Source organism: Hesperophylax consimilis, chromosome 24 (genome assembly GCF_061612785.1).
Source record: "Hesperophylax consimilis isolate HC1 chromosome 24, BYU_Hcon_1.0, whole genome shotgun sequence".
Classification (NCBI taxonomy): Eukaryota; Metazoa; Arthropoda; class Insecta; order Trichoptera; family Limnephilidae; genus Hesperophylax; species Hesperophylax consimilis.
In genome coordinates this window covers 19,111,983-19,124,613 of record NC_142859.1, presented here as the reverse complement: position 1 = coordinate 19,124,613, position 12,631 = coordinate 19,111,983, and positions in this window count along the sequence as shown.

Sequence of the window (12,631 nt, the reverse complement as noted above, 5' to 3'; positions counted from 1 at the left end):
GAGGATTCGGCGTACGGTGTCGCGTGAACATATCTATATCAAGCTTCAAAGTAGCTTGAAACGGCTTAAGGTCTGTTTCAACACTCCTCAAATTTATTTATAGTTTATTATAGGTATCTAACCAACAGTGGGTAGTTGACGCAGGTGAGCTTGTCGGAATTATAATGGACGAGATAGGAAAATATTATTTTTCTTAAGTTTTTCCACTTACGCAAAACATATTCGTGCTTTACTGATAGAAATATATGTAAACACGAAATTTCTCAATTCATTCGTTATAGGCCTCCAATCCCGATTTTAACAAAAAAAAATATTTCATGTCATTATAATTTCAAATCATAACATATTATAGTAGGTACTTAAATACCGAGGTAATTGAAAGCAATAAAAATATGTTTTCATTTCAAATAATGAATTATACAATTTGTTCACAATCTCAACGAGAATTCGTTTTCAAACTTTCTTCAGGCGGATACAACGAACACAAAGATTTCACATCAGAAAAAAATAATTTTGACTGAACCATTAAAATGGCCACCATCTTGAAGCGGAAACGGAACGAACAAACAAATCTACAGACAGACGAAATTCCAAACGATCAAATTAAAACAGTTAATATTTATTAACCATGCATTTGAGAGCCTAGGAGAGATGAAATATTTGAACTTAAACCTTTAGTTCTCCACCCCTCCAATTCCAGCACGACGCGCGTCACCACTTTGCGACACGCGACCGCCACACGAGCGGCGGCGGGCACGGGGCCCGGGGCACGGGGCACGGGCACGCGTGCCGGAGACGCGGTGGGCACGCCACGGACTGCGCATGTTCAGTGCGCACATCACTCGCGCAATCACCCTTTCTTAGATTTATTATCTTGTATACGAAGTTGCGAGAATATTAATTTATGTCTTTATATGAACGTTGAGGAAGAAATTTAGGATGGGTTGTTTTATTGAATTTGAACAATTCATCAAATTTCAACGTTCATCATTATAGGCCAGTTACTTGACAGAACTGAAATAAAAACAGAACTTGAAAATTAACTATATGAAGAATTGTTCAAATTCTCTGAAACAACCCGTCCTTAGTGTTGCGCATTTTAATGGATTGATAAAACTTATACAAGATTTTCCAATAAGTGGTGTTATTTTGATATTCAATCGTAAAAGATCAATGGTTTCGTTGCTTGTGTGGCACGTAGCACCGTTTTATTGAAAGTAAACGTTGTCCAGATCAATACCATCCAATTCCGGCCATAAAAAATCATTAATCATCTCTCGATAATCCATTCGCAATCCATTCACCGTAACTGTTGCTCCAGCCTCATTTTCGAAAAAGTAAGGTCCAATGATAATGAAATGGGCCTCATCACTCAAGATGATTTGTATTTGATTCACTCAAGTGAATTTAAATAATTTCAATGCGTTGTTGAAGCGTGTATCGTTCCATTTTTATTAATGGCGTAGTTTCTACTTGTCAAATGTTAAAAAATGACAGCTTCAAAAGTAACATCTACCGAAATAGCGGGTTATTCAAAATAATACCTGTTATTGGAAAACCCTGTATTATGTTTGTATTTTAGAACTGTATTATTGATGCTTGTGACAAACCACGCTATATTTGCATAGGCTTGGCCTATTTTCATTATGCGTATAGCATAATGTGTCTCCACCCATAAACAAAGATGTTTTTAAAAATATCGCTATCCAACTCGTGAGTTGTTTTTAGAATTGCAGTCAATAAAAACGACTTCATATTTTAAATAAACGTACCGAGAAAACTTACTGGAAGATGAAATAGGTTAATTTATTAAAAATCTGATCAATTGAGTTGATTTTTCTTGTTAAAAACGGGATTGAAGGCCTATAACGAATGAATTGACAGAATTCCTAATCCTAATCGAAGACTTTGATAGATCATTTTGAGCTTTACCCGGTTCACTTTTTTTACCCGGATTAGTACTTAAATTATCCTATGGTTTCGTGATAAAGATGTTAAAGGTATTTAAGTAAGTCGAATCAATGATTACAAACAGAGGATGGCGAATGGGAACGAGAAAAAATTGAATTACTCAGCCCTGATTTCCCCTATTTTTTATTCCGGTTCGATGCATGAATGACAACCATCATTAATTTTGCATTCAAAATATTCTCCAAAAGTTATTTCATCAATCATAATTTAGTCAAAAAGTTATTTCACTAGTAAAAAAATTATTTCGTCTGTCATAATTTAATTAAAAAGTTATTTCATTAGAAAAAAAGTTATTTCATCCGTTATAATGTAGTCAAAAGGTTATTTCATCATTAATAATTTAGTCAAAAAATTATTTCATTAGTAAAATAAGTTTTTTATTAGTCAAAAGGTTATTTCATTAGTCATAATTATTGGTATAATTTATATATATATAACTTAATAAACCTCTATCTACCTCCTTCCAATTGAAATATGGTACCAATATCTGCCATCCACTTTTACACCCGTATGAATATATATTTTTTTTTAAACTAATGCAGTACAATATTTTTAAATACATACATTGAATTTCGATTTTGTTTTCTGGAATAATTGAATAAATAAATGAATGAATAAAATGGAATCTTTGAAGTGTAAATTAATCCACTACGATCGAGCTGAAAGTCGGCAGATAGACTCGTTGTCGATGGTAACGCGTTCTATCACTCTTGAGGCACTCACGCACACACATACGCATTTCTCAGAAAATTTATGAAATTTTGAAAATTTACAGCGGTTAATATACGAAATAAGTCTCGGTACCATGCAATTAGGATTTGGCGGGTAGTGATAGCGTGTTCACTCAATTTAGTCATTCCGTGGGGAGGAAGATCCAATCCTCAGTCAATCAAAAGATTGTTGTATATATATATAAATATAAAACAGTTACATAATAATAAAAAAAACTTTGTTTTGAGTTTGAATTTTATTTTATTTTAACTTTCTTATAACACATAAGTTTTAAGTTCATTTAAAGAGTAAATTGAATATAATATGTAGCCGTTTCAGAGATTTCGTTTAATAGCATCTTCTTGTGCTAGAACATCTTTTCTGACGTGTGGTATCTGTGGTATAAGTCTGACGTTTTCAGGCAGGTAGAAGCCACAGCACATCAAGAGGAATGGGCTATCAATCGAGATATACACAATTTAATGATATGCCTTAAAGAAAATTTCCCTTTTTTTAACCTATTTTGAAGCCTTTTTTTAATTTTCGTCTGTAGGCGATATCTACGTCTCTTTCAAATCATCGCCACCCGACGACATTGTTTTTCCAATTCTTGGTAAGTTACATATTCTCAATTCTTTTAGGTCATATTCAATGACCAAACATTGAGAGTGTATTTGAGAAATTATTACCATATTTATTGCATAAAACACTGGATACTACCTGCTTTGTACAACATCTCGCAGCGTTGTTTGACAAACAGGTAGTTTTGGATAATTATGAAACCAGTGAGGTTCGACAACCCGTCACTAAAACAAAATCGAAAACCCTTTCGCTGCAAGACGCAAATAATCATCGAGTGAAAATCGAAAAAAGCGATCACTTTCGATAATTTCTCCGGGGTAATTGCAGCATCCAGCGGCGGCGGATAATATCTGCTAATGATAACATGCCCACTACACGAGCAGGGATAATTCGGGTTGGACTTGTTCAGTGTTCAAGGGAAGGTGGGTTGTTTATCTGTATAACACGTATGTATAATAGTGCCTATGTAAGGTATTACACATGGGTGGCGTGTGCCTGGCATTCCGCCACTTTGGAGTACCCTGTAATAGTGATGAGTTCTCAGCATTACAAATAAGTTTTTTTCCTTATTTATTGTGCTTCCCCGATTAAATCAATAAATGAATTAATGAATTGTAATCCTGGAAATGGAAATGTACCCATTTAACCATATCCGGGCGAGCTGAAACTTGGCAGATACACTCGTTGTCGATGACAATGCATTATATCAACTTTTGTTGGCACTCACGCATATACACGCGTACACGCACGCATTTCTCTGAAATTGGACAACATTATAAAAATATACAGCAGTAAATAGATAAAATATATATATATATATATCTCTTTACCATCCAATTAGGATTTGACTTTAGTGATAGGGAGGAATGTTCAGGCCCCAGTCAAACCATTTTTTTTTAGTTTTAAAATTTCACAGCACTTAAAAGCAAATATCTGGGAGGAAGATTTAATCCTCAGTCAAACCAAAAAAAATATATCAGTTTATTTTCTATTTAAATACATCTATTAATAAAAAATATATAATTGTGAACATTCTAAGGTTTTTTATTTATTGTTTTTGTGTTTAATTCCTAGAACTCCATTTAATTTTTTTTAAATTATTTATTCCTGCTTCTAAGTATTTTCAAAAAACCTGAACAATATAACACATATGAATAAATTAATAGCAGCCACGAAATACCTCCACAGAATAAGAAATCTATTTTCAAAATTATTTTATTAGTAAATCGGTTGAACCGGTAATAAATCATTTTCAATTGGGAGGGGGTAAAATAGAATCATATAAATAAGTCGTCTAAACGTGGTTAAAAGCACAGTTTGAAAATGGCCTTGAAAGCCGAAAGAGTTGTAACAATGATAAAAACCAAAAATTGCTTGCAGAATTATATTATTAAATTTGAGATAAATTAAATTTTTAAAAAAATTCTAAGGTTTGATTTATTTTTAAAGATTTAAATTGCTATCCCATAGATTTCTTTTCCATTATATTATTCATATTTTACTCGGTTATGACAATCAGTACATCGTATTCAATTATTTTCGTAGGTACAGCGCCGGCCCTGTGCAGCGCGTGCACAATTGGAGCAGTCCGCTCCAGGCGCAAAATTGCGCTGATAATACCTAACATCTGATACAGCGCCGTTTGGCTCAGGGCCGACCCTGCGTAAATACAGGGTTTTCCAATAAAAGGTGTTATTTTGAATAGCCCGCTATTTCGGTAGATATTACTTTTGAAGCTGTCATTTTTTGACAATTGACAAGTAGAAACTACGCCATTAATAAAAATTGAACGATACACGCTTCAACAATGCATTGAAATTATTTAAATTCACTTGATTGAATCAAATGCAAATCATCTTGAGTGATGAGGCCCATTTCCACATCGGTGGCTTCGTCAACAAGCAAAATCGTCGCATCTGGGGCTCGGAAAACCCAAGAATTATTGTTAAAAGCCTCTCTATCCTCAACGTGTGACTGTTTAGTGCGGTTTATGTTCCGGCGGAGTCATTGGACCTTACTTTTTCGAAAATGAGGCTGGAACAACAGTTACGGTGAATGGATTGCGCTATCGAGAGATGATTAATGATTTTTAATGACCGGAATTGGATGGTATTGATCTGGACTACGTTTATTTTCAACAAGTTTGAGATACGTGCCACACAAGCAACGAAACCATTGATCTTTTACGATTGAATATAAAAATAACACCTCTTATTGGAAAACCCTGTACAATGCGATATTTTGGCGTATTCAACATGTCATTCATATAAATTGCTCTATTAACCACGGAGCAACGTTTAGTAGGGCCGTTACATAAATCACATAAAACGCTTAATTCTACTAATCATTTGAAGTAGGTACGGAAATTACATCGGTATCTTTGCTTTACAACTTTACATAGGTACTCGTAATAATTGTATATCTGTCCAAGGATTTCGAGTATCGTTATTATATTTGCGCATGCGCTCGAGGTGTCCAAAATAAAAATCGTCTGCCTTCGGGGTTGGTGATAATTAGCACCGCCACACGCGAGAGTACCTACCCCTCGCTCCTCCCTCCACTCGCAGGAAGATATACGACTGTACGTGTTAACATATTGTTACTCTAAGGTGTTAACAGATTGACAAAGTGCAGACTTTGGAGAGGAATTTTAAACGGAAGAACAATAATCTAAATGCAAGCAACAATTGAGACAACTGAAGACAACTTCATTTTTGGACTCTGCATAATCATTAAGAATGATAATTAGCTCATTTATTTATTTATTTATATATAAGCCTAAAAAGCCTTTTACATAGAAGTGATACATGATGCAGTGTACATAGGATAATATCTGTATTATACATGAGATACTGACAGTAAATAGATGCAATCCATTGTAAAGAAGGTACAAAATACACAATTGTAAAATTGTGATTATAAGTATAATGAGAAAATATTAAGAAATAATTTTAAAAAAAACTAAATATGAAGCAATATTAGTAAAATTTAAGAGTAACATATAGTAAAAAAAAGAATTACAACAAAACTACAAATAAAACAATACATTAAAACTAATTTACCAATGCTATTCTAATTTGTAGGATTCGACAAAGTGTTGGTATAGATTATGCTTAATTCTATAAATGGAGTCCATAAATAAATCAATAGCACCCCCATACTTGCTGCCCATATATTGGTCATTAGTTGCAGTTGAATTGGTTTGAATTAAATAAAGGATTGACGAATGCCTATAACGAATTAGTTCTGTAACCTGGATAAGATTGTAATGTGACTAATGGGTACTCAAGGAAGCACTGACTCCCAAAGAGTCCCCATCGTTATTATTGGTGTAACTTTATGTAATTACCTCAGACTCTGCGGTTGCCCAAGTAAAAACAAATAAGTGCACCCAATTATGACTTTAACGTTAGTGAAAACATGAAACATACAAAGACAGAGAAAATAAAAAAGTTAACGTTCGCAATTGGGACTCGAATTTCGAACCTATAGTTTTACCGGGACTGGCATCTCTTCCAATTGAGCTATTGCAACCTCATTACAATCCGTCATTAGAGGATCTTGGTTCGAGTCCCAGTATTAAACGTTACCTGTTTATTTTCTGTGCTTCATATTTTCATTGAGATTTGCTGATAATTTCTTCTTCAATGATTAAGTATTATAATGAGGTTTATAAGCTTCTATAGGTTTTCCCAATTAAATTCAATGATCTAAATTACTTCTCTGTAGATCAAGTCGTCGACGGGTAATGCCCTTGATGATTCCGGAGGTTGCGGGTTTATATCCAGGAATGTGCAAGTAAATTTTATTTTATTAATTTGTATCGTTTCAAATACAATTATTTATAAAAAATAATTTGTAATATATTTTCGGCATATTCCAGAATGGAATATACCCACTCTAAGTAACGACCTGGTTTTTATGCCATCATGTACTATTCAGAATTGACACTTAACTAACCGTGTTCGGTGACCAGATCTGAATAATGAGTACGACCTTTTTCAAGAGACTGTTAAAAATGTGACCGCTTGACCATTACCTAATAAAATATTAGTGAATCAGAATATATCTCGTACTGCCTCGTCTGAATAAATGTAATGGACAAGATGTGATAATATTATTATTTGTAAGAACACGTGTTCCGACGTCCTCATAACATATTCGTGCATTACTGAAAATATATTTATCGAATGATTTGAAATTTTTCAAATCATTCGATAAAGGCCTCTAGTCCCGATTTAACAGGAAAACAAATAATTTGACCAAATATTTAATAAATTAAACAATTTCTCAGTGTAGTCAGATCCTTCCCATTTAACTTATCCCCATCTCCTTCCCCTCCCCTATACCTTCAGCTTCACAACATAAACACAGAAATTGGCAATGCCTTAGTCTCACTGGTTCCAGACGTTTGGAGCGGGTGGAAAAAATCAGTATTCGTAAAAAAACAAAGGGTTTATCTTTCGTATTGTTATGAAGTTGTTCTTTACAAATGATTTTAGTTTATTTAGCATTTGTATTTTGAAATATTGACCGTTATCAAATGGCCGTATCGCATAAACTTGCATTCCAAATATTATCTTACGCAAATTAAATACGCATTAGCATAGCAACATCGGGTGTCACGGTGAGCGCCTTACCCACCACCTTCCCGTGGACCGGTCTTGTCACCCAGGGCGAGAATAACTCATCTGCAGCATCCCGAATTACCATGGACACCGGGCACCCGACACCGGGCACTGAGGGTGCACGCACTGCGCAGTGAGCACCCCGCACCACCCTCGGTACCCGCCGTCGCCCGGGGAATAATAATAATATGTAATAATAATAAGTAATTAGGGACTTGTGTAATAATCATTAGGCAAAGCAGATGTAAGAAGCGGTCGTTGACTTCATACTCGTACACCGTCTCATACACCTGTGGATCGGCCATCCCTTCGTACATCAGGTGAACATGCTATAAATTGTCGGGATTTCTTGGAAATTTTTATTTATTTATTTATTGAATGCCCATATCGCTTACACATATATAATACATGTCAGTACATACATATCAATACAGTAAATACTTAGTAAATACTTAGTGCTCTGGTTGTCATGGTGGAAAAGATGGCGGAGTCGAACAGATTTAACAGGGACTATATTTCCAACATTTAACATTTGATTGCTGTCTATAAAGTATTCAGTGTTTAAAAAGGAAAAAAAATATCCATAGTTCTTCGGGTAAAAAATAGCTATAGTTTTTATTAGACATTATTTGTTTTGCAGCATTAACAATTTACAATTTTATCAAAACATCTATCTTATCCCTGAATGGTAAAATTTATGCCGTACCAATTTTTGTATGTAGGTAACATTACAACTTTGTATGTAGTTAATAATACAACGTTTTTATGTAGGGAACATTACTACGTTTGTATGCATTGCTAATTCAGGTAAAATTACAACGTTTGTATGTAGGGAACATTACTACGTTTGTATATAGGTAACATTACAACGTTTGTATGTAGGTAACATTACAACTTTGTATTTAGTTAATATTACAACGTTTTTATGTAGGAAACATGACTACATTTGTATGCATTGCTAATTCAGGTAATATTACAACGTTTGTATTTAGGGAACATTACTACGTTTGTATATAGGTAACATTACGACGTTTCTATGTAGGTAACATCACAACGTTTTTATGTAGGTAATATTATAACGGTTGTATGTAGGTAACATTACAAGGTTTGTATGTAGGTAACATTATAACGTTTGTATGTAGGTAACATAACAATTTTTGTCTGTAGGGAATATTACTACATTTGTATACAGATATAATTACAACGTTTGTATGTAGGGAACATTACAAAGTTTAAAAAAAAAAATTAAAATCACTGTCACTGTAAAACTAGCTACATATTTTTTTTCCTTTTTTTTCTACCCGGGTCGGTGACTTATTGCATCGACAAAACGCCTCCAGGGGCCTGAGTACGATCAAATCGATAACTTAGCATTACTGGATCGATATACTTAATTTGACGACGACTTTATATCGATATACCAAACGCGACACTCAGTTCCAAAAACATATGATTATTTCCAATAACACAATTTGAAAATTTATTTCATTACCTTTCAAAAACAGTTTGCAGTTTTCGGATACATTCAGAAATATTTATTTCAATTTTATTACATAGCGGAAATGCTCCGACCTTCTGACAGAATAGGCCCTAGGCCAGACGAGTTAAAAGTGTCCTCAGCACGACTGAACTCCTAGCTTAGAGAATAATATACCCAACTCAATATACAAATAAAACCTTACATAATTCGCCAAAAAACGGGATACCGTATTTCCATCGACTTTGGTCAGTTGGAACTCTTGTGAATTATCAGTTATAAATCACATGAATATTAATCGAAACATCTAAAGCCTAACCCCATAAAGTATTCTGCTGTCAAAATTCATATTTAAATTCACTGCGCATCTCCAAAGCAAAATGTGTGTCCTATTTGATTTAGTATTGCCCCGGGGCCCGCCACATTACCTGATTACCATGTCCGGCGCAGTTTATGGGCACAATAATCAGGTGTTAGATCCCGGCTCTGTCCCTAACCAAAATTCAAAAACCTAAAATCATATGCTAATGGAATCAGGGCGAATCGATTAGGCGAGAATTAGGCGGAAAATTTGCTAATGGAACGAGAGGCAAGAAACATCTGGAAGTGGTAATTGATTGCGTAAATTTAATTTATGTTTAAAATCATTGAAAATTGATCGACGGGAGTTTATTATCATATTAATAGAGGGCTGGAATTGAAAATTTATACGTTCACTCTGAAAAAATTCTTATCCATGGATACAAAACTAATAAATATTTAATTAATAATTTTAATCTTAATATTACCATTCGTTATTTCGGCTACTGGCATTATACCTAGCTCTCTAATTAAAAATTTAGGCGTATTAGATCTATCAAAAAATTTATATATAAAGATGCAAAAGTCGGTCATTTTGAATACATGTAGGATAACAAAAGATTTTTTAAATATTTATGTTGAGGGATCAGTAGGATTTATAGGCCCTGTTAGAAGTTCTACCGAGCCGAACCCTCTGATATGAAAATATCTGGAGACGGTGAATTTTTTTTTCCCATTTGATATCTGGTGATTTGACGTGTTGTTGTTCTTGTATTGTTTTGTATTTATTTTACTTATATAATGCACTTACATAGTGTTGATTGACTAGCTGATCATTTGTGGAAAAGTGAGTGGAAGGGTTAAGTTTTTCCTTTGGGGAAGACTTAACCCGGACAACTAAATCGGAAGTTTAAAAAATAAATAGTTTTAATGTTAATTAATAATTTTGTAAAAGAATTGTACCGTTGTAGACTACATGGATAGATCGATAGCACTCGTTGTTATTATTTTTAAGATGTTATGGTTCATTACATTTCTTCCTTCTTTCTTTAAGAGTGGGTTATAGGGCAGAATTGTGATTTGCTGGAAAACGGCTCTCTAAAACGGCTTAATACTACCTTTCGTATGTCATTCTCAGACTTCATATTCTTTGTTACCAATTAATGGACTATTATTTTTCAGTCTGCCTATTTTTTTTGTAGTTGTTGTAGGCATTCGACCATAAAAAATAAAAACATTGATACACCATACAACCCACTTTTAAAACTTGGATGTATGATTATCGCGTTAATAACGGCTTAACACAATATTTTTAATTTAAAATATGTATATAATACACACATCTGTAGAATTACGGCCTCTTATTATCGTTATGCTATCTGTGGATATTAACAATTAAATAAATACTTCATCTTGCACCAAATTTTCAACACATTTCACAGTTTTTTACTTATTCCGGGATGGAAGCCCCCGGTGATGACGGTGAAACTACACGCTCCCTGTTTGACGACGTATATATTTCGAAAATGCCATCAAAATGTTTCATTAATGGGTCTAAAAGTAGAATACCGACTCACTTAAAGAATTGCAATAATCTAATGAAGCTACAAAAACAGTAATTACTCACAATTTCTCTTTTTTCATGTAAATTTGACGTATTGTATTTTTTCAAGTGTCATATTTTAAAATGCAACATTTAATATGCGTTCCTTTTCCTAACGGTTAGCACTAACGTCATGTTGTTTACTGGCGGCATCTTTATGCAAGTGTGTGTGAGAGAATTCATTGTCTTTACGCGCTCTGACCAAGTGGGAGAGTGAACGTTTTTTCATAGGGCACGTTTGGTAATTGAACCAAAAATTACCAATATTATTTTTCTCTTTGTAGATCAATATTATTATTTTTTTATCAGGAGATTTTTTCAATGTGGATGAGTGTTTCAGGCGAACAATTATTGCTTATAAAAATAATTGTTATCCTTTGTGCTATGCATAAATAAAATCTTGTCTTTAAAAACATTAATTTATCAAAAAAATAATAATCAATATTATGATTTATCCATGGCAGCCGGAAAAAATACTCCAAACAAGGTATGCTTCAAGTAACGAATAAATGAAAAAAGATTATTGTTTAGTTGTACTAAATAACACAGTATAATTTAACAAATATATAAATAAAAAAATAAAATTTCTTTTATTTCTCGAGGTCAATTTATTAATGATGTTATTAATATGTATAGATATTCTATCAAATATAAAATTAAGAAATTCACCAAATAAATCCACCTTCGATTTTCTCGAAAACGAAAGCTCAAATAAAAAAAGTCATAACCCAAAATTGTCAATAAATGAAAGGTTATTCACAAGTTATCCCTTTATAGGACAACTTTTTTTAAACGATACGCCCTTAATGGTTTTATTTATGTATTCTATATTCATTTTGATGAACAGAAAAAAACTTTTTTTTGCTTAGCTTTTTTGAAATTTTCGATTTTCCAGCGGGTTTTTTTCTGACCGGTGTACATTTAAAAAAAATGATATAAAATTATTGTTTTCATTACAAAACGTCAGGTTGGTAAGGAAAATGTACTTTTATTTATTTGCGTTACAGGGGAATAACTGCTTTGATAATGTTATAGAGAAACTGACCAGGACGCGATTTTCGTAAATTTACTCAACATGTGCGAACTTCGGGCGGTTGGTTCGATTCAAGACCTCTGTGCGTTACCTCAGAATGATTACAACCCAAGGGCTTATAACTTGGAAACATAAAGAAATATAAACCTTAATGTTGCAGGTCTCAAAACTATCCGTTTTTAGCTTATGACCTATAAAGGGTTTTACCGTTTATACCACGAGTTTCCGAACACCGTGTAAAACAAACTATATGTATCGGAAATGTTCCTCAACACTAATGACAACAGCAAGTGAATGATGAAACATTTATAAAAAATGTCAAATTA